Here is a 27,843-nt window from a genome sequence, read left to right on the forward strand (position 1 = left end):
TCATTCAGAATGATACATGCATTGAGTACTGGGTATCAAGTATTGTGCAAATAAGTGAGGGAGACAGGCAAGGATAAAGAAAGATGGGAAGGTCCCAAAGACAAGCTCCTTGAGCTCACCCGTGTCCTTATCTCCCCAGTGTCAGCCTATTTGCTCTTCTCAGAATCACTCTGACCATCTTGGCCACGCATGCTTTTAGCTGGCCAACCTAAGAACGGTCCCCAGGCATGTTTGTCCTGAGGCAGCGAAACCCCACTTTTCACTGAGATGGGGACAATTTAAACTCCATTCACCAGTATCTATTGAACCACAGACAATCCATGTTTGCTCGTAGGTGAATTCACCTCAATGATAATCATGTCAAAAGCTACAACTGAATTTCGCTCTGGGACATCCAATTTAGGAAATGTCATATAATTAACATATGTGTAGTTGAATATTTATATTCTTTCAAAGGTTGTAACCCAAAATAGTTCCAGTGGATATTGGTTGACTGTTTCTAGGGTGTTTTTGTTTTTCTCCTTTTGCCTAATAAAGTTAATTTTATTTAAAAAGAAAAAGTAGGGGGTTGGCAGGGCGACTCAGTCAGTAGAGCCTTGAACTCTTGATTTTGGCTAGGTCATGATCTTAGGGTCGTGAGATCAAGTCCCCATCAGGTTCCTGGCTTCACAAGAAGTCTGCATGAGATTGTTTTCCTCTGCCCCTCCCCCTGCTCATGCTTTCTCTCTCTCTCTCAAAATAAATTAATCTTAAAAAATAAAAATAAGTAAAATAATTAAAAAAAAAAAACTTCAAATTCTCCCTTTCCTTGGGAACATCAGAGCTCCCTCGTATCAACTTCCTCCATTATGAGTGATATAACCTCATCTTGTCTACAACTTTAGGATAAGGATAAATGGGATTTTGGCAGAAGCGCCCAAAACCAGTGAAAGGAAGAGAGAAAGAATACCCTTCTAACTACTAGGAATGATGGAGAAAGAGAAGCCTTATGTAACTCATCTTTGAAGAGAAAAAATAAGGAATATCTTTCAAATGCAGTTAAGTGAGTTCCAGTGAAAATGGAGATTAGCCCTTAGAGAGACCTGTCCCCCAACATGTTTGCCTCTTACCTGTGGATGCCTGTACATTTTTCCTATATAGAAGGCAGTCCCTCATTTCAGAAGGACCTCAGGGAAGTGAAGCTCTCCAAGCAAAAGGAAACAAGGGGAGATGAAAAATGAACTCCTGAGTTTAGCTGAGTTCACCCAGATGGCTAAAAGGAAAAAAAAAAAAAAAAAGGACAATTTGGACCTTAGAAAGTGGTATAGTAGTCAGGAAAGTCAACCTGAGCTTAACTCCCATTTCCCCTTTGACTGCTAAAAAAATGTTAAATTGCTTTGCAAATATTTTAAAATGAGTGGTTTTGTAGTGGGAGTGGTGGAGACAGAAAGGGGGAGAAAGGTTAACTTCCCCACATAAAACAACCAGTTCATGTGGTCTATGGCCAATTTTTACAGCTGGAGTTTTATAAACTCCTTGAAGAGCTGGGCGAGGGGTGGGTTTATGATGTTGCCATGGCAGTCCTGTAGTCTCTGACAAAATATTGTGACACTGAAGCAGATGTACTTTGGGGAGGTAGGCATAGCGGTTGGGACAAATATGAAGGAATTTAAGACCCTCACTAAACATCTCAGCAAAGAATGTCTCACTGAACCGTCACTGGATTTAATTAGTTGTAGAGTGAAAGGTGAGGGGTTAATCCAAGGTCAGTGTGGGGGGAAAAGGAAACCTAGGACATGCAGCTATTTGATATGAGCTGAATGCCACACTTCAGTCAATGAGAATAGTAAATGAGCACGGTGTGGGAAGGAATAGACATTCTGTTGCTTTAAGTCATTTTGATATGACGGTGTTCAATTATTTAATTTCCATATGCGTTTCTCTAAGATTCTTTCTGTCAATCCAGTCATTTCTTCTTGAGTGTTGAAAGTGACTGCCAGCTGAGTAAGGAAAATTCAATTTTCCAAGGGAGAAATAATTTGATTGAACTCAATTAAAAACAATTGAAATTTGTTTAGTAGGGTTTGGTGTCTATATTTGCCTGTTTACACTACTTTAATTTTTATTTTCTTATATACAGGAAGGGGGGGGGGGGCCCTGCTTGGATGACATTTTTTTTTTCTCTTCCCACAGAATCCATGACAAGCTTGTTTGTTTGAGAAGAACGAAATCTGTAAGTCTTGTCTAGGGTATGGGAATATTTGTCAGGCATATTGAACACCTCAAGCATTCATTAGTTGTTTCAACAAATATTCCTTCCATCTGTTTGGGCCAGTCTTGTGCAAGGCACCACGGGCCCACTAATCAACAGCACAGACATGTCCTTGCCTTCCTAGCATCCTTTTGGGACCCAGAACAATGGCATCTCTTCAGAGGAAATCTCTGAGGTGGGCAGAGGGTGTCTGCTCACCAGAAGGATGATTGAATGATTAGTCACCTGTGCAACAAACCTAAGTTACCAAAGGGCTAGTCGATTGGCCAAAGATAACCCACTGTTATAGTATATAGACACACAGTGAATAGTTCTCTGGTTTCTACGTTTAATTGTTTCTGATTTCACTGTGAGGTAAATTCTCCATTGTATTTCTTATACATATAGACTTTTATATAATATTAAGGATACATTTTGACTTTTTTCTTCACCATTTGCACTAATAGTGTAACTTCACATATTATCAAAAGTGACTATTTAGGCTGCCTTGAGTGATGTGAACGAGCAAATATCTCCTATTCACCACACATGTAGGAGGAAAGAGAGAGGAAAATCAAGCACCTTTAGCAAAGTCATATTCCCAAGAGTATAGTATACTCCCAAGTATAGTACACTCTCAAGAGAGTCACAAGTATTGTTAATATGAAAAAAAAGTGAGCCCACATTTAGCCATGTTATCACAGTAGGCACAGACATCAATCCAAGCCAAGGTAAAGTCCAGCATTAGCGAAGGAACACTAGCTTTAGCAGAAACCTCTGGGCATTTCTTACTGCATTGGTTATCTACTGAATATATTGAAGGAGTTCCTTTCAGCAGTGGGTTTAGAGGGAATGACCAAAGATTAAGCATAAGCCAGGGTGAACACGGCAGCCTCCACCAGCTGCCCAGCCATGGCTGACCTTGGAGCTTAAAGGTGTGACAGCTGTGAACTTGAGCAGTGTGGAAATAAGATACTAGAGTTTCTTTCCTCCTACCCCAATAGCTCGTGCAATTCACCCAGTTGAAATGTGGTTCCTGAATGTCTGTTCTGCAGTAGGCATTGTCCTGGGTGCTAAGGTTATAGTTCTGGATAAGAAAGACACTGTCTGTATGTAGTTAAGTAGATTCAGCGGTGTGGAAGTGGGAGCTGGTGGTCTGGATAAGTCAGTGAACTGGTGTTTGTTTGTTTGTTTGTTTGTTTGTTTTAAAGATTTTATTTATTTATTTGACAGGCAGAGATTACAAGTAGGCTGAGAGGCAGGCAGAGAGAGAGAAGGAGGAAGCAGGCTCCCTGCTGAGCAGAAAGCCCGATGCGGGGCTCGATCCCAGGACCCTGGGATCATGACCTGAGCTGAAGGCAGAGGCTTTAACCCACTGAGCCACCCAGGGGCCCCCAGTGAACTGGTGTTTTAATTGCATTGCATTGAGTTGTCCATGCCCTGATCCCACCGGTGATCTCTGTCATCCAGGCAGACACAAGCTGAAGGACCTCTACTCCAAGATCAGGTGTGGCCAATACAAAGGGGGAAGTGTCTCAGAGGTCCCCACCTACCCAGCATTCTACATGTGGCAGGAGGTGACAGAAGGATGTAGTCACCAACGCCAACAACTCCTCTGTCCTTGGTGGGTCTGCATAGTTAAATGGAGGCAGCCAAATTGAAAAAAGTTATTATATTCCACCTCCCCTAATTGCTCAAAACCAAAGACTCCTTGGGAGCCATCCCCTTCTGCAAGTGGCATATATATATATATATATATATATATATATATATATATATGTTACACACACACACACACATATATATCCATTAACATACACATGTACATCTGAAAGAAACATTTGCAAGAACAACAAAAAGGGACATGGGACATATTTTTGGGGGATTCTTGGTTGATTGCCTTATAAATTCTCAAACTAAACTGACGCCAATCATTCTTATTGACTCATGGATGATCACCATCCCCTCAAGGAGTAGATCCACTTAATTTAAACTGATTGAAAACAAAATAACATAAAAGACCTGCCTAAAAACAAGGAACACAATTGGTAAATAATACAACTTAAAACCAGTTTGGAAATTAGTTGTTGACTCCTAGGAAAAAAGGAAGTAGGACACCAGTTCACAAATACACATGTTTCTGTGATGTGAAATCGATGGCCTGTTAACCCATCTTCCTAACCCTTAGTTAACCAGATAATTGCCAGAAAACCTCCCTTGCACCTTGTTAGTAGGAAAAATACTTCCATGAACATAATTCTCTTCTTGCTATGTCAAGTTTAATGATTTTTTGAATATGTTTAGTGTCTTTTAAAGCCATAAATGCATATTCATCATGAAAGAAAAGCAATTTAAGAAAAGGATGATCCTGAAACTCCAAAGTGGTTAAGCTCCTAAAACCTGTAGAAGGAAACAAAAGTGAGGTTGAATTTTTAGTTTTGGTTGGGAAATCAAATCATAAGTTAAGGGTTACCATTAAAGTCAGCTATGTTGATTTCTTGTGAGCTAAATCCCCCATGACTGCTTCAACAGGCATTTACTGAGTACTTTCTAGGGATATTTTCAAGATGATATGATTTTTTGTGGAGATTTGATACATAGTAGTTAAATCTTATTCACAGAAATGGGACATAAATAATGCTTGAGTTTATATGTCGAGGCATTTCTGTGTATGGTTTGGTCCTCTTATCTGTAAATGTCCCTCTTAGAAGAAACAATGCAAGTCAAAGCCCCCAAAATGTTGGACAGTAACACTTTAAGAAAAGGGGGGCTCTTGCAACAAAAAATTTTCCAACTCTGATCCAAAGATAAACATAATAGAGCGCATTAGGCTAAGTGAAAGAAGTCAGCTAGAGAAAGACAAATATCATACAATCTCACTTGTAAGTAGAATCTAAAAGCCAAAAAAACAAACAAACAAACTGAACTCAGAATAAAAAGAAGTGATTGGTGATTTCAGAGGGTAGGAAGTGAGCAAAATAATTGAAGGTGGTCAAAAGATACAAACTCCCAATTATAAAATAATTAAGTCATGGGGATGTTATACACAATATGGTGACTATAGTTCATAACACTTATATTGTATATTTGGAAGCTGTTAAAAGAGATCTCAAAAATTCTCATCATGAGAAAAGAAAAGGTGTAACTCTGTATGGTAATAGATGCTAACCAGACTCTGTGGTGATCAATTTGCAATACATACACATATAAAATCATTGCCCTGTGTACCTGAAACTAACATAATGGTATCCATTAATTATCTCTCAAAAAAAATCAACAAAATAAAAGATACTTGAGCTACCTTCTGAATCTTTTTGGCTAACAAAGACCCATGAAGGCAGCAATTCCAACTCTCACTTGGATCTCGTTTTAATTCCAGTCTTGAGGGTGGATTCATGTATGTCATGGTTTAAAATGACTTGAATTTTCTTTAGCATGGTGTAGGTGAGTAGGTGAGCCTACTTATGAATGGCTATGGTGTAGAAAGCACGTGTGTGTATAGACACACCTCACATGGCTATATGATGTATATCCGAGGTTAAGCTGCTTCTGCTTTGCACAACAAGGAGGCATGGGGAAAGGGAATGGAAGCAATGGAAGAGCCACCATTCTGGGAGAACAACCAGGGCATCAAGGAAAGAGTCAGTTGCAATCAGGAGGAGTCAGGGCAGCTGCAGTGTAGGGCGCATAGTCTTGGGGAGGCTGGGAGTTTGGGCAGGCCTTCCAATACTATGATTGGGATTTTTGAGGTTAAAATTAATGGTAACGAAGAGCTATTGGACGATTTTGCAGTGTGAGTGAGTTTATTTAGTGGAGTTGATGGAAATGGCCTCAGAGGGTGACAGTAATTATTCTTGTGCATTTACTCTTGTTCTGACCCTCCAACAGTGGAAAGGCTCTTGAATCTGATTGGCAGCTTGAAAACGGAAGGGGCTGGGGAGAAGCAAATTATGATGGCTGCCATTTCTCTATGACTCTGGAGAGAATAGTCCCCTGAGGCACCTTCCCAATCAAGGTCACTTGGAAGGATGTGACAAGAAGTGCTCAATGTGAGAACACGGGTGTGCAAGTTATTTATGGCAGAGCCCCAGCTGCTGCCAGAATTCCCCCTCTTAAAATAACCAACAGGTGGGTGACCTGGCCTTTGCAAACAGTGTCAAAGCATGAATAGGATACTTTGGGACTTGCTTTCTCTTCTTGCTTAGATAGGGCCACATTTTTCCACTTATCGATTCACTTTAATTTTGGAATTCAGATGTCAAAGAAAACTACTCGTGCAGTGCTGTTCACATAGATAGATGATAAATGTATACTGATTGGTTAGCAACTCTTGAAAGTAAGTAAGTATGTATGTGTATGTGTGCAAAGATTATGGCTTTATAACAATCCTTGGTCTATGTAAATCAATATGATCAACTATTTATCTGGTTCTCATTGCTTACCGACTTTTTCCCTATAACTGGAATGCCACGTATTTGCTGCTTGTCTTCTTAAGAGAATGCAAAAAGTTCCCACATTTCCTCTCTGTTGGAGAAAATGAGGAAGAGTTTCCAGAAATCATTGTAATTAAAATCTATGTGCCTTGTACGTGAGAAGAGAGAGTGGCATAGCATTCATGTTCCCTCCTGTGGTTGCACTGTTCACTATTGGAGCCAAAAGTTGGTGCTGGAGCTCAGAGTTATTGGACCAGTCACCTTCCCCTCAGGTCCTTCTGCATGCCCTCCTAAGTGCAGGGCAACAAGGAAAGCGTTTGCCTCAGGCTCCAGTTCAACCAAAGGCCTTACCGACTCGGCTTAGGGCAGTGTCTCTGGCCTCTGGGACTTCACTGAAGGCTCTAGCATTTGTTCCCCAGAAATGCCATTCAGATCTTAAGAGGTTCATAAAAACACAAAAATAACAATGTGTGGTAAGAAAACAGGCTCCCCTAACTGGTTCCTCAGCATTCTTGCTTTGTGTTGAATCTGGATGCATGTGGTTGAGTCAGGGACACTTCTAGGCCATTAGAAAGGCAGACCTTGAAGGAAATGGGATTTCCAGATGCCGGGAGCAGAGCCCTCCAGTAAGGGAGGCACCCACACAGTGAGTGATGAGTGATCTAAAGACGTGGTAGTAAATTTAAGGAGGAATAAGGAAATCCTCTTTCCTCTGGAGACAAGGAACCAGAAGAGACAGTAAGAGAGCCTGGGGTCTCTCAAGTATGAACAGCTTAAAGCCTGGGGAAGATATAGTAAGGTGAAGAAAAGACAGAAACCCAGCACTTGGGAATCAGAAAACTTGAATTCTGGTCTTGGGCCTCTTCCAGCCAGCTGTGGGTTCCTGGCCAAAATATTTTATCCTATCTGAGCCTCAATTTCCTCATTTCTGAAGTATAGGCATGGGATCAAATGACTTCTAAAGTTCCTTTCATTTTTTTGTAAGGATATACTTGAAAGAAGTTGTCATTTTGATTTGGCTGTATGAGGGTCATGTTTTTTAAAGTTGAGTAACAAGGAATGCTTGCATGACCAAGTGTGCTTATCTATTTTAGAATTTTTATTTCCTTTAATCTTTCCCATTACCCCCACTTGGTGAGGTTCATTAATTTTGCCATGTGCAATGGACCTAGGCATTCCAATCGTGATCTGATAAGACATCTGATGGAGAGGACTGGGCTTTGTCGAGCATCCCAGGTTGGTTATCAGCCTATTCTTCAGTGACTGTGGGATGACAACAGAGAATGCATGATTATCATTCACTTGAGCAAGGCGCTTCTGTGATTTCCAAGAAAGTTATACATGCAGCAGTGATCAGAGGCCAAGAAAGAATTTCACTGAAAAAAAAAAAATGGGTAAGCAATGAAATTTAGGCTTGGAAATATTCAAGAAGAACTACATATTGGATCTTAGGCTTGAAAAGGTTAATTTAGATATTTGAAAGACAATTCAATATAAAAATATAAAACTTGGACCATAAAACTCACCTTTTCTTCCTTGTTTTTGTTTTGTCTTGTTCTGTTTGCAAAGGAGAAAGTTGAAGCTCAGAAAAGTTGAATGAATTCTCCAGAAAAATGTAACTAGCTAAGCAGATCTGAGGTTCAACTTAGGGCATTTGACTTCCAACCCAATATTTTGTTCTCCTTTCCCAATTAGTTTCTTCTGGACAGAACTGACCCTATTTGTAGATGATAACATCACTCTCCTAAGCAGCAGGCATCAAAAGTCACGTACTGCTCCCAGAGTCTCCCAAGAAGCCTGTCCCAAGATCTAGAAACTTCCCACAGCATCCCAGGCTGCCCCATCAAAGCCCTTATCTCTATTTGGATGTCTATTCCCAAGTCAGCTGAATGAGGGCCCAGACCATGTTCTTCATGTTCTCTGCTGCATTTCCAGTTTCGCATTGCCTGGCACTTAGTCAACACTCCATAAATATTTGTTGGATCAGTGATCAAAAGCTTGAAGAACACAGTGATGAATGAATAAAGAGAAACACAAGATCTGTTCCACTGAAGTCATTTTTATGGTTTAAGACTTGTTCCATGTTCAAATGCAGAAAGACCCAGGTGTTAATGACGTTTGAAATCATTTGCACAGCATCTCAAACTGCTTTGAAGAGCCATGAGATAAGAAAGCTTTAAGGGCAGACAGGGACAAAGCAAGTCAGGGTGGAGGACAGGAGAAGGGCTCTGCCATATTTGTGTTTGGAGGGGTAGAGGGGAGTAAAGTGGTTCTCACTACAATCTTCCAATCCTGAAGGAAGTGGTACCTAACCCACGCCTCAGTAATTCCCACGCTGCCTAAGGCTGGTTCTGCTTGGTGTCTGTTATTCCGCCAACCAGAATGGGTTTCTTCCTTGTGGATTATAATCATACAGATACAAAAGCACCGTGGCTGTATATCTTTCCACACTGGATATTAATTAAAATTTTTCAGAGAATCATCACACCTTTGCCTTCTTTAATATCTCTGTGACTTTGAGAAATCCAGGGCAGATGACCTTGTCTCTATTACTGTTCAGAAAAACAAGGCAGGGAAAGTGGTGTCTAGCCTGCCAACTCCGTGCTCTGACCACCACAGTTTTCTCCTACTGGTTAAGATCGGTGTTGAATTTTTGAAAATATTTTATCTATTCTAGGCAAAGGTGTGTGGGAAATGGTCTCCATTTTTCTTAATGAGGGCATTGACTCTAACAATCTCACAAATACATCTTGCAGGCTAAACCGTTGCTATCTTAACAGAGAACTGTCAGTCTGCCTGACAACGGCCCTTCTGGAATTCCCCAGAGAGGCTGAAAAGAAGAGGAAAAGAGGGAGAGCCATATATTAATTCTTGAAAGAATTCAATTATGAATGTTCCTTTCTTGATATTTTCTACCTGAAATGAAGCATTTTATCTTTACCAGGGAGATGAATAGTAAAAGAGTAACAGAATAACCATGATAAATTTGTTGTGTGATTTTATTATACTTCAGCAAATCATTTCTTTTTCTTTTTTGTTTGCATTGACCTAGATATTTGTGACAGGTTGTTAGACTGCCATGATTTTATATAAACAAGTCATTATTTTTAAATATTAAATCTAATGATCACTTTACCACCAGCGAATCCCTTCTTCCCTCCAAATCATGCAATAGATGGAAGACAAAAAAAGCCTAGGAGATGGACAGAGTTGGAAACAGCTTTTCCTCGAAAACTTCTTTTTCAAGATCAAAAATCAGAATCCAACCTTTTAAGGAATAGGTCCTGGATCTAATTTCCTTTCCTTTGTTCTTAGTTTTAATTTCCCCCCAAACTACACTTGATCTTCCAATGTTCTTTGTTCTTATTCAATGCCAATAATTTGCACTTCTGTCATCCCTTTCATCTGGGAAATCACAAGGCCATCTGAAACTTTCTCTGATGAACTTCAGAGAGGTGCCGTAACAGGTAAGTCCTTTGATGACCTTCTTTTCAAAGTGTGTGGAGACAGCAGACTCTGCCATAATACAATGACTTCTGGAGTCTGGGCTTAGGTGATTCTAAATAGTGGCTGGACTTGAGTGGTTGGGGTGATCACATGGGGTGCTAGCATAATGGATGCACACGGGGGTAGTTTTTGAAGTTTCAGGTGCCCACAATGACACAACGCCCTCCTAACAGGGGAAAAAAAAGTGGCCCTAAATCTTCTATTTTGTCTTGATAGTTCCGACTTGCACAGGAAGTTTGGCTTGGGAAGTAAAATCAGTTATTGTGTTTACTCTGGACATAGCTGATTGGAATTGGAGAACAGGTGTCTTGGCCAATGTCACTAGGCTTGAGGGATATTGCCACTTTAAAAGTAGGTGGTTGGCCTCAACTAGCCGATAGAAGTATTTGATACTGAGATAATATAATCAGATTATTTTGAGGGAAAAGTTCAACCTCAAAGTGAACAAAGAAAGGTCTGGTTCACTTGAGCTCAAATTTATTTCCTAAGAACCCTGAGTTATTATCTTGGTAGAATCTAAAATATGCCACAGACCCCAGGATTGAGAAGAACTAAAACCCAAACTGACAATGTGATGGAAAATTATCATTCTACCCCACATTTCTATGGATGCTTTAAATCAATTTTCATGTTATACTGTTTTGTGATCTAGGAGTAAATTGTCCTCACAGCCTCAAGAATTTGATTGGCAGGACTAGTTCTATTAAGAAAGAATTAAAGTATACAATACTTTTACAAATTCAGGCTATGTGGGTATAAACCTGGGGCAGCCTACTGGTAAACCTGAGGCGGCCCATAGCTCTTCGAGATGAAAGCAAGCTTGAAGAAATAAATTAGCAGTGGGTTTGACGTTGTCATTTTATGACTTCTGAAAGAACAAAAATATTTATGAGACAGAAGGATGAGTAATATAGACATCTCTCCACTTCAGCATGAAAAAAATGATGTGTTCACTTTAAGAAGAAATAATATCGTATTATCAATGGGGTTGGTGGCTGTTATCTGTCCCCAGATCTATGACTGTCCTTGTCAAAGAACCTCTGATGAAGCAATCAGCCAACGGTAGAGCAGAAAATAAGATTAGAGAATTCTAGCTTCCAACTTCTCCCCTCACTTTCAGATGACTGCCTTTAATAGCAATCTCTGAGAGCAAGAACATCCTAGGTTACTAATTAGGGTGAGGGGGAAAGAAATTATGGCTGCCTCACATTTTTTTAAAATTTTTTATTTTTTATAATCATATATTTTTATCCTCAGGGGTACAGGTCTATGAATCGCCTGGTTTACACACTTCACAGCACTCACCAAAGCACATACCCTCCCCAATGTCCATAACCCCACCCCCCTTCTCCCAACCTCCCTCACCCCAGCAACCCTCAGTTTGTTTTGTGAGATTAAGAGTCACTTATGGTTTGTCTCCCTCCCAATCCCATCTTGTTTCATTGATTCTTCTTCTACCCACTTAAGCCCCCATGTTGCATCACCACTTCCTCATATCAGGGAGATCATATGATAGTTGTCTTTCTCCGCTTGACTTATTTCGCTAAGCATGATACGCTCTAGTTCCATCCATGTTGTCGCAAATGGCAAGATTTCATTTCTTTTGATGGCTGCATAGTGTTCCATTGTGTATATATACCACATCTTCTTGATCCATTCATCTGTTGATGGACATCTAGGTTCTTTCCATAGTTTGGCTATTGTGGACATTGCTGCTATAAACATTCGGGTGCACGGCTGCCTCACATTTTCCCCTTCCCAAGTCTAGATAATTTTTCATATCAGACAGGCAAAATGTTTCATTTCAGTTGCTCTACAGAAGTCAAAGTAAGAGAATGGAAATCCAGTGGCTCTTGTCTGTTCTCTAGGGATCGCAGGCAAGTGCTCCCTACAGAAGATCACATCTATACTGTTCCCTGGTCCCACAAGAACACTTCAATGTCCCAGAAGAAAGGAGCCTCAATAGAGGGCAATCTGTATGATTCCTGATACCACATTCTAATGCTGGATCTTCACATTATTTCTTGGCCTTCAGGGACCAAGGTCTTGATTAGCATGGTTGACTCATACTTCCAAGTCAAGGACAACGCCTCCTTCACGCAGGTGGGCTGGTGTCATCCAGATGGGTTTTTGTTTTTTTCTTCCAGGAACGGTTGCCAGAGAATGGCACATGGTTCATCTTACGAGTCACTCCCCTTTACTCAGGACTCAATGGCTTCTACAGAGAACCTTGCCAGGCACTGGCTTTATGTGACCCCTCTGAATAACACACCCTTCTCCCTGTTGGAGTTATCTATCTATTCTATATCTATCTATCATCTATCTATCTATTTTTGCTAGATATCATGGGTACTCTGCTTCCAGGGAGCCACAGTAAAAGGGGACTTTCTGGAGTTTCCTTAAAATACACCTGACCACAAAGGCCTGGTTTAGGTTTAGAGATGAACAAGAACAACGTGGGCTTGGTTATGTGCTACCTTCTTTTCAGTTTACTACTGAGCCAGACAAAACAATGCAAAAGGAAACAGACATGATTAATGGTGCAGTGAGTGGACACAGCTTCTTCTTCTGCTGTGGGTTTTCACAGAGATCTCTGCAGTGATCAGCGCAACCCCTGAGAAGTAAGGAAATCATTGGATCAAGGATGCCAGAGCTGCAGGCTTCTTAGACTGAAGCATGCAGCTAAAGCCACATCAGTACCCAAGGGTCTACCTATTACCATATAAGGATATATTCACAGCATCACACTTATATTCTTAGTGTGTCATTGGGCTCCTGCAGTGCTGAAAGTAGAATACCCTAAATTCTTTACATGGGTACTAGTGTCTGACTTCCTGCCAAGGGAAAAGCATAATACAAATTTTGGCTAAGTGTCAGAAGACATATGTTCTAGCCCTGGCTCTACCCTTAACTAACCAGTTGTACAACCTTATACAAATCACATAACCTCTCTCTCTCTCAGATTTTCTTATCTGTAAAGGGAACATTAGGTGGGCTCTCCAATTCTTTTGAGGCTTGAAATTCTTTTTTTTTTTTTAAGATTTTATTTATTTATTTGACAGAGAGAGATCCCAAGTAGGCAGAGGCAGGCGGCGGGGTGGGGGTGGGGGGTTGGAGCAGGCTCTCTGCTGAGCAGAGATCCCCATGCGGGGCTCAATCCCAGGACCCTGGGATCATGACCTGAGCCGAAGGCAGAGGCTTAACCCACTGAGCCACCCAGGCACCCTGAGGCTTGAAATTCTACAAGTCTGATCCAATATCTCCCCCAGATGTGTAAATAGTAGGATTGTATTGTACAGACTTCTTGGCCAGATGTAGGAAATGGATACTATCCTTTTGAAATAAATCGTAAAAGTGACCAAAAAAACAAGAAGCATAAGCAAGTGGTAATGAACTTAAAACATCAAGGCACTAGCTCTAAATCTCAATCAGCAGAAAAGCAGAGCATCTGAGAAATTCTAGACTGACTTCCAATCATTTCATGTCCCGGAACGTGAGAGAGGAAGGAATCCAGACCTTTTTTAGATTTAGGGAAATTTACTAGCAAAATGGACAAGTTAGGAGCTTTAAGAAAGTGAATTCTTAGTAAACAGGGTGAGGAAGGTGAAATATGGTCAAGTGAAAGACAAATTTTAAAATGTTTAAGAAACATATTATGATATAGCAAACAGGATGCTCAGGTGTCTCAGTTGGTTAAGCGACTGCCTTCAACTCAGGTCATGATCCTGGAGTCCTGGGATCAAGTCCTGCACTGGACTCCCTGCTCAGCGGGGAGTCTACCTCTCCCTCTGACTTCTCATGCTGTCTCTCTCATTCTCTCTTTTTCAAATAAATAAATAAAATCTTAAAAAAAAAAAAAAGAAAGAGCAATCACAGGAGATACCGAAGGGGGTTAACAGTTCAACAGTTTCAGGATATTCTAGTATATTTCCACCTGATCACGCAATCACAACAGTCACTCAGTATTAAGAAAAGAAAGAGAGAAACAGGAAATTATTTTGACTATCTAGGCTATTCCCAGAATAATTCCAATTTAACAAAATATGTGTGACCTTGAAAATAATAATATAAAATCCATAACATCCCCATTCTCAGTAAATGTCCATCTGTCCAGTTAATTGAGGACAGTTAACTAAGGACAATTACCTTAGAATCTCATTTCTCACTCCCATTCCCTTCAATCAATTGCCAAGATCTTCCCATTGCTAAATGTATCTCATTTTTATCCCCACTGCCAATGTCTTAATTCAGCTTCTCACTACATTCCTCTTAGGTTACTCTAGGGGTCTCCTCACTTGAGGCCTTACACCATACTCTAATCACCATCTAGACAGATCTATTTAACCCACAGATTTAATTATAGCATCTTCCTACTTGAAACTAGTCAACAGATCTCCACTATGTGCAGAAGAATTTCAAGATTCAAAGCATGACATAAAAAGCTAATCTTTTACTTTATTTCTAGGCAGGCTCATTCAAAATGAGCTAATGGTTCTGGTGCTCACCACATAGTAGGTGTTTAATAAGCACATGTTGAATGGAGGAATGGATTGTGAGGGTTTTGATATTTGGGCTAAACAAAGGGCACATGCTCTGTCAATTTCAGATATAATTATAATTGGGGATATCTTGTGAAGATTTACTAAGAGGAAGTGGTTTTCACCAGAAATTGCACTATTCTCACTTCTTGTTGGGCAGGTTAACTTGTCTGGTGAATGAGGAGAATGAGAGATGGTACCACATAACTAGATTTTAGTAACGAATTTGACAAAGTGTCCACTGTTCCATCCCTAAGTGTGGTAGCCACTTCAGGATGGGGTACCTGATGGTAAAAGCAAGATGGCAGTCCCACTAGACCAGTTATCTTGATACCAGTTAGTTGAAATGAAAGTAGGCTCCTAGTGACCTGCTGAAGAAATTTGTCCTCAGTCCCAACAGCCCCATCCTATTCAACAGCTTATCTAACACTTCAGTGAAGATCCAGAAGACACACTGGCTGAATTCATGGATGACCTTCGTAACGTCAGAATAGTTTATAAGCAAACATAAGGATCCTGAGAAGACTAGCAATAGGGAAAAATGGGACGGATATTGTAAAATTAAACTTAGTAAGAATATAAAGATCTATATGTTCTTCCACAGTATCATCTGTACTTTGGTTTGGGAAACATGTGGCTGCCCATACTAACTGAGTTAGTAGAATGACCTAAGACTTCCTTAAAGGAAGTAAAGAATATAGAATGAAGGAAAAGATAGCCCCTTTCAGCATGCTGGTAGATCACACCTAGAATATTGCTTTTAGTTCAGGCTGACATCAGATGTTCAAGTTGGGTGGTGGTGGGGTTAGCAAGTGGAATATATATTTTTTTAATTTAATTGTATTGTATTTAAATTCAATTAATTAACATATAGTATATTATTAGTTTGAGAGGTAGAGTTCAGTAATTCATTGGTTGTATCTAACACCCAGTGCTCATCACATCACATGCCCTCCTAATGCCCATCACCCAGTGACCCCATCCCCCCAGCCCTCTCCCCTCCAGCGACCCTCAGTTTCCTATGCTTAAGAGTGTCTTATGGTTTTCTCCCTCTCTGGTTTCATTTTGTTTTATTTTTCCCTCCCTTCCTGTATGCTCCTCTGTTTTGTTTCTTAAATTTCACAGGTGAGTGAAATCATATAATTCTCTTCCTTTGATTGACTTATTTTGCTTGGCATGATACCTTCTAGCTCCACCCACAGTGCTGTAAATGGCAAATTTGCAAATATGTAAATTTTTTGATGACTGAGTTATATTCCAGTGTGTGTGTGTGTGTGTGTGTGTGTGTGTGTGTGTGTATCACATCTTCTTTATCCATTCAACAATTGATCGACCTCTGGGCTCTTTCCATAGTTTGGCTATTGTGGACATTGCTGCTATAAACATTGGGGTGCAAGTGTCCCTTAGGATCACTACATTTGTATCTTTGGGTAAATACTTAGACCAAAGGTGAATGAGTGAGCTCAGAGAATGCCACCAGAACTGGTCTGCTAAGCCCAGTGCAAATTCCTTGTTTCAGAATTGTTAACTGATAAATGTTTGTTTTAGACCGCAGCAAATGACTCCATGCAAGTAAATAATCACCAAAAACATGAGCACAAAAAAGTGTGCTACACTTTTGGCTTTCCTGCCGAAACATTTCCCACTCACAATAGAGGCAGCTTTAAACTTGATTCCCAGATTTTCAGGTGATATTATTATTATTGCTGATATTAATAATGCCACATTGCATAGCACATTTTGGATTAAAAAACATTTTTACATCCTTCCTACCATGTATTTATAGTCAATATTTCACACTCCACATATTAGAGGTACATAAAATAGATGCATTTGAGTGGGGGTTTGTGGAGAGAACCAAGTTTTATTTCCCCGAAACAGTGAGGAATGGGGGTGGCGGGGAGGGAGCAAGGTTGAAAGCTGAAGGCAAAGCCACCCCACCCCACCCCCACACCTCCCCGCTGGGAAAGAAAAGGTTCCCAGACTGCTGGAGTTTGAAAGAACAATACATAACACCCCGTTTCCTTTATTTGTTTTCCTGGGTGCAAGACAGCATCTCAAGGAAACATTATTTATTTTAGGAGCACTTCTCGTTTTTCCTTCACGGGGCCTCATTTGTAGCTACTATGTCTCTTATGAAAGAAGCAACATAACCTTTGCAGCTTCTTCATTTCCAGTTTCCTTTTGAATTTTGTGTTTTCTGAGCCACGAGAAAGAAAAGAATGCCCTTTCTCTTTTCTAACGGATTAGACCGGGCTGATGCCTGAAAATGGGTTCTTTGGATTTTATCAAAGCCTTGAACTTCTGTTGGGCACACCCTCCTTTCATTTAGTGTTGGCTTTCTTCCTTCCTTTGCTTCTCATCTTCTCGTCCTGCTATTAAAAAGGTGCTTTTTGGGTTTCTTCGCTCTCCTGGTATATATATATATATATATATATATATATATATATCCCTTTTTCGTCCTTTCTCTAAGTAAGAGTCTCTAAGTTGTCACACATGTTGGCCAAAGAAGGAACTTTTAATCATGGTTCTTGGGTTGATGTGTTTTCTTCCAACTAAACTTTAGGACACATGGTCCTTCAAGAAGCTCAGGAGTCTTATCCTACTGCAGAACTCCAGACCGTTGGAGACAACAGGCTAGCAGAGGGCATTACGGAAGTGTTATTGTAACACAAATAGAATAATCCCATCACCCCACAAACTAAATAGTATCCATCCTCCATGGGGCTCTGTAATGGTGGTTTTTCAGGACTAGATGCTGTTAAAGAAACCAAATATATGTGTGTATATATGCACACATATATTTGGTATATATGGGTATATACCAAATACATATGTAATTATATTAATATATATATAATTATATAATATGAGCATATATTACATGTGTATATATGGTAGGTCTGTTTATATGCACATATACCTACTTATTTATATATATCTAAGCCATTTTCATTTAAAGATTCCCTTTCTTTCTAGAAACTTCTCATATTTTATCACTCTTCATCACTGCTCCCTCCCATCCCCTGCCCATCCCTGCCATCCTCATCCAACCCACCTACCCTCCATTACCACCATCCCCAGGAAAGACAGGTTCAGTCAATGTTAAAGTAACAGAAAAGTCCTTTTATAGGCAACTGAAGCAACATTCCACTGTCAATACAGTAAACAGAAGTAGGAAATAGTGTTAGGCAACAGTCAAAAAATGCAAATGCTTTTCTGGAAATTGTTCTATTTCAGGCTCCTAGTTAGACTGAGTAATTCCTTCATTCACCTTCCAAGCACTTGGCACAAGATTATCTGTCAGGGCATAAGTTATGACCATTAAGCAAATTTATCCAGGCAAAATGTGCAGCAAAATGGTTTAACATATTCTAAGTTTCAGTGTCTCTTTTTTAAGGCAGCAGCTCCTCTCAGCAAAAATAGAATTTAGGGAGTGCCAACTAGAGCATCCCGCTGACTGAATCATCTTTACAAATAGTTGTTCTATTTCCAAAGTAAGAATATTTTTTTTTCAAGCATGCTTAGACATTATGAAGCATAAAGTCATGCGCAGACAGATAAGTTGCTGCATTTGTGCTGTTAGTAACTCATGGCTGAGGTTAATAATCTGCTCAGAAAACTATTTCTTGTGCCCACACAGAATCTTATTTTGTGTATTTCAGTACTACTATCTGATGATCCCAAGGGGTCACTGTATTTATATAAAGATTCTTTGCCATTTTTTCCAGAGCCTGAAATGTTTATGTTTTAAAACATAATGTTCAAAAACTCCAGTGTGAAAATCAGAATGAATCTGTTATGTATTTTCCAGAGTTATTAACTGAAAACTTTTTCTATCGGATCAGTGTAGATAAGTGGTCTTTAATGGGGGGGGGGGGCGGATAATTCCCTCCCAACCCTAAGGGGCTTTTGGCAATGACTGAAAGACTCTTGCGGTTCTCACTACTGGCTTCTAGTATGTAAAAGCCAAGATTTTTACAGAACATCCTACAATACCCAGGACAGCCTCTCACAGCAAAAATTTATCTGGCCCCAAATGTCAATATTGCCAAGGCTGAGAGACTCATATAGAGTCTCTTGGTTGGGTATCACAACACTGCATTTTATTCCATCCAATAGACATGTATCCATAATATACCAGGACAGCTATGAGTGGCCTGTGGAATTAACAATTCTTTTGTCCTGAGTACAGTGGTTCCCCTTATCCACAGTTTTGCTTTCTGTGGTCTCTGTACCCACCATCAGCTAGGGTCTAAAAGCTGATGATCCTGCTAAGCACTGGCAGAAGTTCCGCAGTAGCCAAGGGCTACGTCACAATCCTCATGTCATTCTCCTCACTTCCTCTCATCAGGAAAACATCTTACTGCTCACATCACAAGAAGAGTAAGTACAATGAGATACTCGGTTAGAAAGAGACCACATTCACATAACTTTCATTATAGTATATTGTTATAATTATTCTATTTTATTATTGTTGTTGCTCATCTCTTACTGTGCCTCATTGATAAATTAAACTTCATCATAGGTACAGAAAAAAAAGTAGCATGCGTAGGGTTCGGTCCTATCTGCAGTTTCCAGCACCTCCGTGGATAAAGGAGGGACTACTCTACACAACCTTCCTTCTTTATGTGTCTAAAAACAAAGTGGTCTCATTAAGACCACTTAATACCAGTTGGAATGGGAGACTCTAGCTCCTATTACTTATGGCTTAAAAAGTTCAGTATGTTTAAGGGAATTGGGTGCTTCCCTTGTTGGTCATGGCAACCTTTCTGATTGTGTATGGAGAAAAGAGGCAAAAAAATATGTCTTGGTTTGATAGGATGGGAAAGAAATTTGTTATCTTCTTTAAAAAATTACTTTTTATTTATTCTATCACTGATTTGCAACATGACCTCTGGGAACTCCCTGGCTTTAAAACATTGTGACTCATAAATTCTTGAGGATCTCTCACATGTTGAAAGCACATGTTCTTGCCTCTATCAGTTTATTATTCTAATTCATTTTTTTTCAAATCACTATGATTTCTTGATAGATATAGCATATATTTTTGTCTACCTTTTTTCTCCACCAATAAAAGGGTTTGGATTACAGGCTGAACCCCAAATCCTACAGCTGTTTCTTCCAGCAAATCTTATGTCCACTACTTGTACTTCCTCCTCACTTTTAGGGCACCACAAAAGAAGTGACTTGCTTGAGGTATAGTTAGGGAGGGGGCCATAGGGATGTAATTATTCATGTATATTTCTTTCGTTCTTTTCTTTTTTACAGTAGACAGAACTTGCAAATATGAACTAATCTGTTAATCACTGTCATAAACTCCAAAATTTCAAGGTAACAAAGATTCAACCTTCTAAGTCTCAAATCAAAGGGTTTTATACTTCATAACATGAGTAATCTTAATTAAGATCATCAGATGTATTTCAAGTAACTATGGTGTAAGAGACTAGAGAAACTAGGCAGAGATGTGAGGTAGATTGTTTTCTCTCTCTAAACTTGGTTTGTTTGTTTTTTGAGATTGTATTTATTTATTTGACAGTGAGAGAGACAACAAAGAAGGGAATACAAGCAGGGGCAGAGGGAGAGAGAGAAGCACACTCCCCGGCCAAGCAGGAAGCCCAATGCAGGGCTCGATTCCAGGACCTGGGACCATGACCCGAGCCAAAGGCAGACACTTAACAACTGAACCATCCAGGCACCTCAATTCTAAACTTTATTTGTAAAGTGGAAATACTAATCATACTTTACAGTCTTGTTGTGAGTTAAAACAAAGAAAAAAAGTTAGAAGTCTTCATATTGAAAATATCTGCTGAGGGTTAAGCAGATAGATGGGGAGGGGGGACTAGTAAAGAACAACCACTCCTGTACCCAAATAGATGAAATGCCAAAATTCCAAAGAATAAGTAGAAAATTCTAAAAACTTCCCAAGAAAGAGGAAAATTGACCATATGCCAATACATTAAAAGCAGATTATTTTCAAGCTTCACATTAGCAACAGTAGACTCTAGTGAGCTATCTTCATTCTGATGGAAATTGACTTTGGTTCTTGAATTTTATACCCAGCCAAATAATCAATAAAGCACAAGATAAAATAAAAACATAGCTTGACTTGCAATGATGCAAGAAGTGCACCACTCAGCAGCCTATATGAAAACACAATCTGAGGATGGCTCCAGAAAGAAAGGGATTTTCAAAACGTAGTAACACAAGACAGAAGAAAGAATAACAATGAAGTTTTACTTAGAAAAGATGAACAAGACTGGAAAGAAATCTAAAAGATTCAAATAGATGTCACCCGGACATTCTCTTTGGAACATCACATGTTAGTGGCAGAGGATCAAGTTACCCTTTCCCAAAAAAAAAAAAAAAAAAAAAAAAAAAAAAAGTTACCCTTTCCCGAATCCCTTTATAAGTAACATACAATATTATATTATATTACAATATTATACAATCATAATAATTAAATACTCTTTTACAATAAATATCTATGAACAAAGCATGTAGGTCTTAATTTAAGATTACTAATTGAATTTAAATATTATAAGCTTTGAAAAGATTACATGACTAATTAAAAGATAGTCATGAAATAGTGCAGACAAACAAGAAAGTATAGTTTAGCAAAAGTCTTAATTTTTTTTTAAAAGATTTTATTTATTTATTTGACAGGAGAGAGACAGCGAGAGAGGGGGTACAAGCAAGGGGACAAGGGGAGTGGGAGAGGGAGAAGCAGGCTTCCCGCTGAGCATGGATCCCGATGCGGGGGTCAATCCCAGGACCCTGGGATCATGACTTGAGCTGAAGGCAAACACTTAATGACTGAGCCAGCCAGACACTCCCTTAATTTTTTTGTACTAGAAATCAGATACTATCTAAAATAGATAATTCAAGAAGTACAGAACTACAGAACTTGATACAGATCCCCTTTATCCCTATTACTCTTAATATGTGGAGGTATAAATGCAATTTAATAAAACAAATTAGAGGTAAGACTTAAAAAAGAGATAGAAAAACTGTCACTCTTTGTAGATGTCATGTTTATGTAATCATAAAACACCAGTGAGTCTTCTGAAAAACTATTACAAACAATAAATTAGCTCCATAATTAGAACATATCGGAAACCAATAGTCATAATAAAATGTAAAAAATGCAATATTTATCAAATTGCAGAAGATAAATTACCAAGAAGAAACTTAATGAGAACTATATATAACCTTTATGAGAAAAATTCCAAATTATTCCCCATAGATGCAAAAGTAAAAACAAATAAATGGAAAGACTTAATGTCTTACCAAGACTCAACATCATGAAGATGTGAATCCTACCAAAGTTAACTTACAAATGTAACAAGATCTAAATAAAAACACCAGCTATCCAGGAAAACTCGATAAAGAAGAGCAGTTATGTTAAATGTTGAAATACACTAGAAAAAAATTAAATAGGATTCAAAAATTAAAATAACATGATAGTTTCACATAAATACAGATGAGCAAAATAAAATAAAAAAAAAAAAACAGAAACCTATACATAGTCCAAAATATATCCTAAAACTAGTACCTAGTAAAGATGGTATCTCAAAAAAATGGGGTAGGGGAATACCTTCTTTTCTCTTTTGTTTTTGTCTTTATTTTGTTTTTTTTTTAGTAGCCCCAATATAGGGCTTGAACTCATGACCCTGAGATCAAGAGTCATATGTTCTATCGACTGAGCTAGCCAGATGCCCCCAGAAAGAGGAAGACTTTTTAACAGATGTTTCAGGAACAACTGAGTAGCCACCTGGAATGAGATAAAAGAGGAACCATACCTCTCACTGCATTATAGATAACTCCAAAAGACCTAGGAGTAAACTGTTTAGAAAAGAAAAAATAAATAAAGTAGCAATTAAAGTACTAAAAGAAAACACAGACAATACTTTTTATAACCCTGGAACAAGCCCTTTCCAACTATGACTCAAAATCCAGGAACACACACACACATACAAAAGATACATAATTTCAACTATATAAAAATCAGTCTCTTTAGGGCAAAACATCATAAGCCACTTCATAAGACAAATTACAAACTGGGACAAATATTTGTAATTCATTTCACAGAGGAACAGCTCATCTCCCAAGTGTATAAGGAGTTCCTAGACGGTAGTAAGAAAACAGACAGGAAAGTAGAAAAACGGACAGAGGATATTAATAGAAGTTCACAGAAACAAACAAACAAACAACAACAACAAAACAGGTAGCCTTTAAATATGAAAAGGTACTTAGCCTCACTAGTAATAAGAGAAATAAAATTTAAAACCATGCAGTGTTACCGGGTTTCACCCAGCAAATTAGCAAAAACCTAAAATCTGTGGTAAATACATGAAATGACAGCAATGTATTCTGTGCCAGGGAGAATGGAAATTTACACATCCCCTGGGGGAGAGATTTGCCAATATCTACCAAAATTAAAAATATATATGTTTACTCTTTGATCCGGTAATCAGGTTCAAGGAATCTACTCTACGCATATACCTCATAGGTAAATGATTATATATTTATAAGTTTTTAAAATTGTGACATTTCTTTTATAATGAAAGAGCAAAACAGTGTTACTCAGTGGAATATTATACAGCTAATAAAAGAGAAATGTGGGGAAAAAAAAACAAGGATGCTCTCTGGGTACTGATCTAGAAAATATTAGTAGTGTATCAACCCAATATTCTATTTTTTATATAAGAAAGGGGGAAAGGAGTATACATCTTTTGTTTTTGGTCTATGTACATAATGAAAAACTAGAAAACATAAAGAAAATAATAAAAGGGCTACATCTATTCCTCCAACATTAAACATAAAATTACCCTGTGATCTAGCAATTCCATCTCTAGGTATATATCTAAAAGAATTTTAAGCAGGAACTCGAGCAGATATTAGAATTTTTTAAATTTATTTTTTTAAGCAATCTCTATGCCCAATGTGGGGCTCAAACTCATGACCCCGAGGTCAAGAATCATATATTCTGCGGACTGAGCCCACCAGGCACTGCATGAACAGGTATTTGTACACAAAGGTTAATAACAGCATTATTCACAATAGCCAAAAAGTGGAAACACCCCAAATGTCCACTAACAGATATGGATAAACAAAATGTGAAGAAATACAAATCATGGAACATTACTCAGTCTTAAAAATAAATGGAATTCTGACACATTCAAGCTACAACATGGAGAGATGAAAAAACTAGGCCAAGGGAAATAAGCCAGACACAAAGGGACAGTGTAGTATGATCCACTTCCACGAGACTCCTAGAATAGTCAATTTCATAGAGGAAGAGAATAGAATGGAAGCTGCTGGGGCTGAGGGAAAGGGTACAATGGAAGTTATTATTTAAATGGGTACTGACGTTAGTTGGGGATGATGATAAGTTCTAGAGACAGATGGCAGTGAGGGTTCCACAACAACCTGAATGCACTTAATGTCACTAAGCCGTATGTTTACCATGGTTAAAAAGGTAAATTTTATGTTCTGAATATTGACCACAGTAAAGAGATCTACCTCCCTTTAGAGTCAGGGGGTAAGGGAGAAGATGCAGGGCTAGGAGGGACACTACTTAAAGTATACCCTTCGAACGACATATTACCTAATTACCTAATAAGATCAACAAACACATTCTATGAAAGACCTAGAGTTTCTTCTTGGATCGTTTCTGTAGTTTGATTTTTTTCTATATGCAAATATTACTTCATTTTGCTTCGATATTTTAAAAACATCTTTGTCGATAGTGGATTGATTAAGCATCCACACAACAGAATATTAAGCTGCAATGGTAAAGGATAAGGTAGATCTACATTTCCCTCACTTTGATTTATAGACTCACAGGTTTGACCTCCAGAGAAGTGCTCTGATCCTCAAGAGCTGGTTAATAAAATGCACCGTTCCTGCCCTGCAGCCTCAACCGTCTGTCGGGGGTGGAGGGGAGGAAGACGAGGAAGGGGACAGCTGACACTTTAGACTTCATGCTCCAGATTATTTGTCAGAGCAAATCCTGCCTTTGGCATGATGGGGTCCTTGCTCAGCCATGAACAAGTCAATCCCTTCTTTTACTTGGCTGTCTTCTCTTGTGTGGTACTGCCCACGGCAGGGAAGCTGAAAGGCAGACTGGCAGTAAGACTAGGGTTCCAAATTTCACCTGTGCACATCCCTATCCAGAACTACCCTGAACAATTCCCTTGCAGTAGGGCACAGCACCACGGTGGTACCCACTCCACTAGCCAACATCTCCACTGGCCAAAAAGTACTTCTTTATCTTGAGCAAAAATTTGTCCCCATTATTTCCATCCATTGGTCCTGTTTTTACTTTCTGGAACCAGAAAACAGAAATATAATTCCTCTTCTGTAGGATTCACTTCATATAGTTAAAAACCATGAATACCTCCCTCCCAACAAAGTGTCTCTTCTCTAGGCCCTGAAGGTCCTCTGTGGAAGCCTACATTTTCAGTGGCTAAAATTCCAGTAACTCGGGAATTCCTCAAGTTCTTCTTTGTCAGCACTCATTGAATCTGCAGCCCGTTTCTATGGATACGCCTTTGATTGTATTCCTACTTCTACACCGACCTTTTACAAATCTCTTTTTTCTCATCCTGCAAAATGGACACTCTGTACTTGTCTTTCTGTAACTGGATTATTTCACTTAGCATAATGTCCTCAAAGTTCATCCATGTTGTAGTATGTGACAGGATTTCCTTCTTTTTTAAGGCTGAATAGTATTCCATCATATGTATATATCACATTTTGCTTATCCATTTGTCCATCAGTGGGCTTTCAAGTCATTTCCACCTCTTGCCTATTATAAATAATGCTGCAGTGAAAATGGGTGTATGAACGTCTCTTCAAGATCCTGCTTTCCATTCTTTTAGGTATATACCCAGAAATGAGATTGCGGGGCTATATGATAATTCTATGTCTCATTTTTTTTAACAACTTCCATGCTGTTTTCCACGATGGCTGCCCCATTTTGCATCCCCACCAACAGTACACAAGGATTCCAAAATATCCATATCCTCTCCTACACTGTTTTTAGTTTGTTTGTTTTTTTTAAAATAAATTCTTCTTGATGGGTGTGAGGTGATGTATCATTGTGGTATTGATTTGCATTTCTCTAATGATTAGTGATGATGAACATCTTTTTATATGCTTGTTGATCATTTGAATATCTTTGTTGGAGAAATGCCTATTTGAGTTCTTTATCCAATTTTTAATCAGGTTATTTTGTTGATGTTGTTCAGTTGTAGGAATTCTTTATATGTTCTGGATATTAACTATCAGATATTTGAAGATTTGCAAATATTTTCTTGTATTTTGTAGGTTGTCTTTCACTCTGTTGACTATTTCCTTTGATGTGCAGATTTCTTGGATATGATATGGAAAGCGCAGCAAAAAGCATAAATAGACAAACAGGACTACAGATGATTTTTTTAAAAATAATGTTTGTCTCGTCATCAACCCAAGCAAACCGTCTATCAGTCTCTCTATCCATCTACTCTCTCTCTCTCTCACACACACACACACACACACACACACACTCATCCATGGTTAGCATGGTTATGACATTCTCTAGCCTATAAACAGCCAGCTGATTTATAACTCCCTTTCTTCACTACTATTATCTGAGAAATTGGGGTTCTCTAGGGTCATCTTTGGAGATCATTCTTAAAGAGTTGCCTGGTTCTTGTTATCATTGCCTAAGCTATTGTGTCCATTGCATTCATCCAGAATCATTTTCTCTCATCCAGTGCCACAAAACTGTTCACAATTATCTGAACTGCAAAAGCCAATACGTATTACTCTGCTTGGAGTACAAAGCACTTTCTTATTCTATGGGTTTCAAGAGACACATTCACTTAATATTGAAATTTATGATGGAGTCAGAAAAACAGCAAAGTGAATTTTTAGTTCTTTTTTTAAACCTTTTCTGTTAGAGCATTGGCTGCAGCAGATTTTCATTAGCATTCAAATTAATCTCTTTTTAAAAGTTCTTTTCTCAAATGAATTCTCTCCTTTATGATATTTATCTAAATTTGTCAAATACACCAAAATATGTAACTTCAGCAATGAATGTTGTGTTCCAGTTGCCGAATCTTGATGTTTAGCCATTTACTATGTAGTAACACATAGAGGAATCAACAAGGATCATCTCAGGAGGTACCCTCCCAGCACACTGAGCACTTTCTTCCCCTCTTTCTTTCTTTATAACTCCCTTATCTAGAAACTTCCTGTGAATTCAGCCCCATTCCTTACATTAATGGAGCTAAAGACTAGAAACAGAAGCTTATATACAGTATGACTAAATATTTTTTTATTTCTTTTCAGCATAACAGTATTCATTGTTTTTGCACCACACCCAGTGCTCCATGCAATCCGTGCCCTCTCTAATACCCACCACCTGGTTCCCCCAACCTCCCACGCCCCGCCCCTTCAAAACCCTCAGATTGTATTTAAAATTATAAATCAAGCTAGAAAGCTACTTCATAAAATGTGTCCATCCATCCGATCATCTTTATTTGCACATTCTCTATGTGCTAATTTGCCTACCATCTAAAATTCCTTTGTAACCCCAAGTCAGTGTTTTCGATGCTTTTAGAGTCATTTGTGGACATGCACAGAGAGGGGAAAAAATTTGAGTTGCCTAACATGGATGTTCCCAGCTGAGACTCAACAAGGCCATTCTCCAGAATCTTGTTTCAGCTCTCAAAGGACAAATATCCTTTTTGAGGTCTTCTTAGAGCAACGTTTTTCACATTTTTTTGGTAATGTCGCTGTTTAAAATGGCTTCCAAGCATAATGCTGAAGTGCTGTGTAGGTGCTCATTAAGTGCAAGAAAGCTAAAAAAGTCTTAAAGTTTTAAAGTCTTAAAAGCATTTTAGATGAGCATTTTTCAGGCATGAGTCCTAGTGCTGTTGGCCATAGTTCCATGTTCATGAATCAACAATATACATTAACAAAGGTGTCCTTTGACAGAAACACATGTAAAACAAGATTATAAGTTGTTTGTTTGATGAGAGTGTTGTGACCAGAGGATGGTAAGAACTTAACCATCTATTTCCCCAAGGACAATAATTTAGTAGTTGCTGATTCAGTGATCTGGTGGACATTACAAAACTATCAC

Source organism: Mustela erminea, chromosome 4 (assembly GCF_009829155.1).
Source record: "Mustela erminea isolate mMusErm1 chromosome 4, mMusErm1.Pri, whole genome shotgun sequence".
Taxonomy (NCBI): domain Eukaryota; kingdom Metazoa; phylum Chordata; class Mammalia; order Carnivora; family Mustelidae; genus Mustela; species Mustela erminea.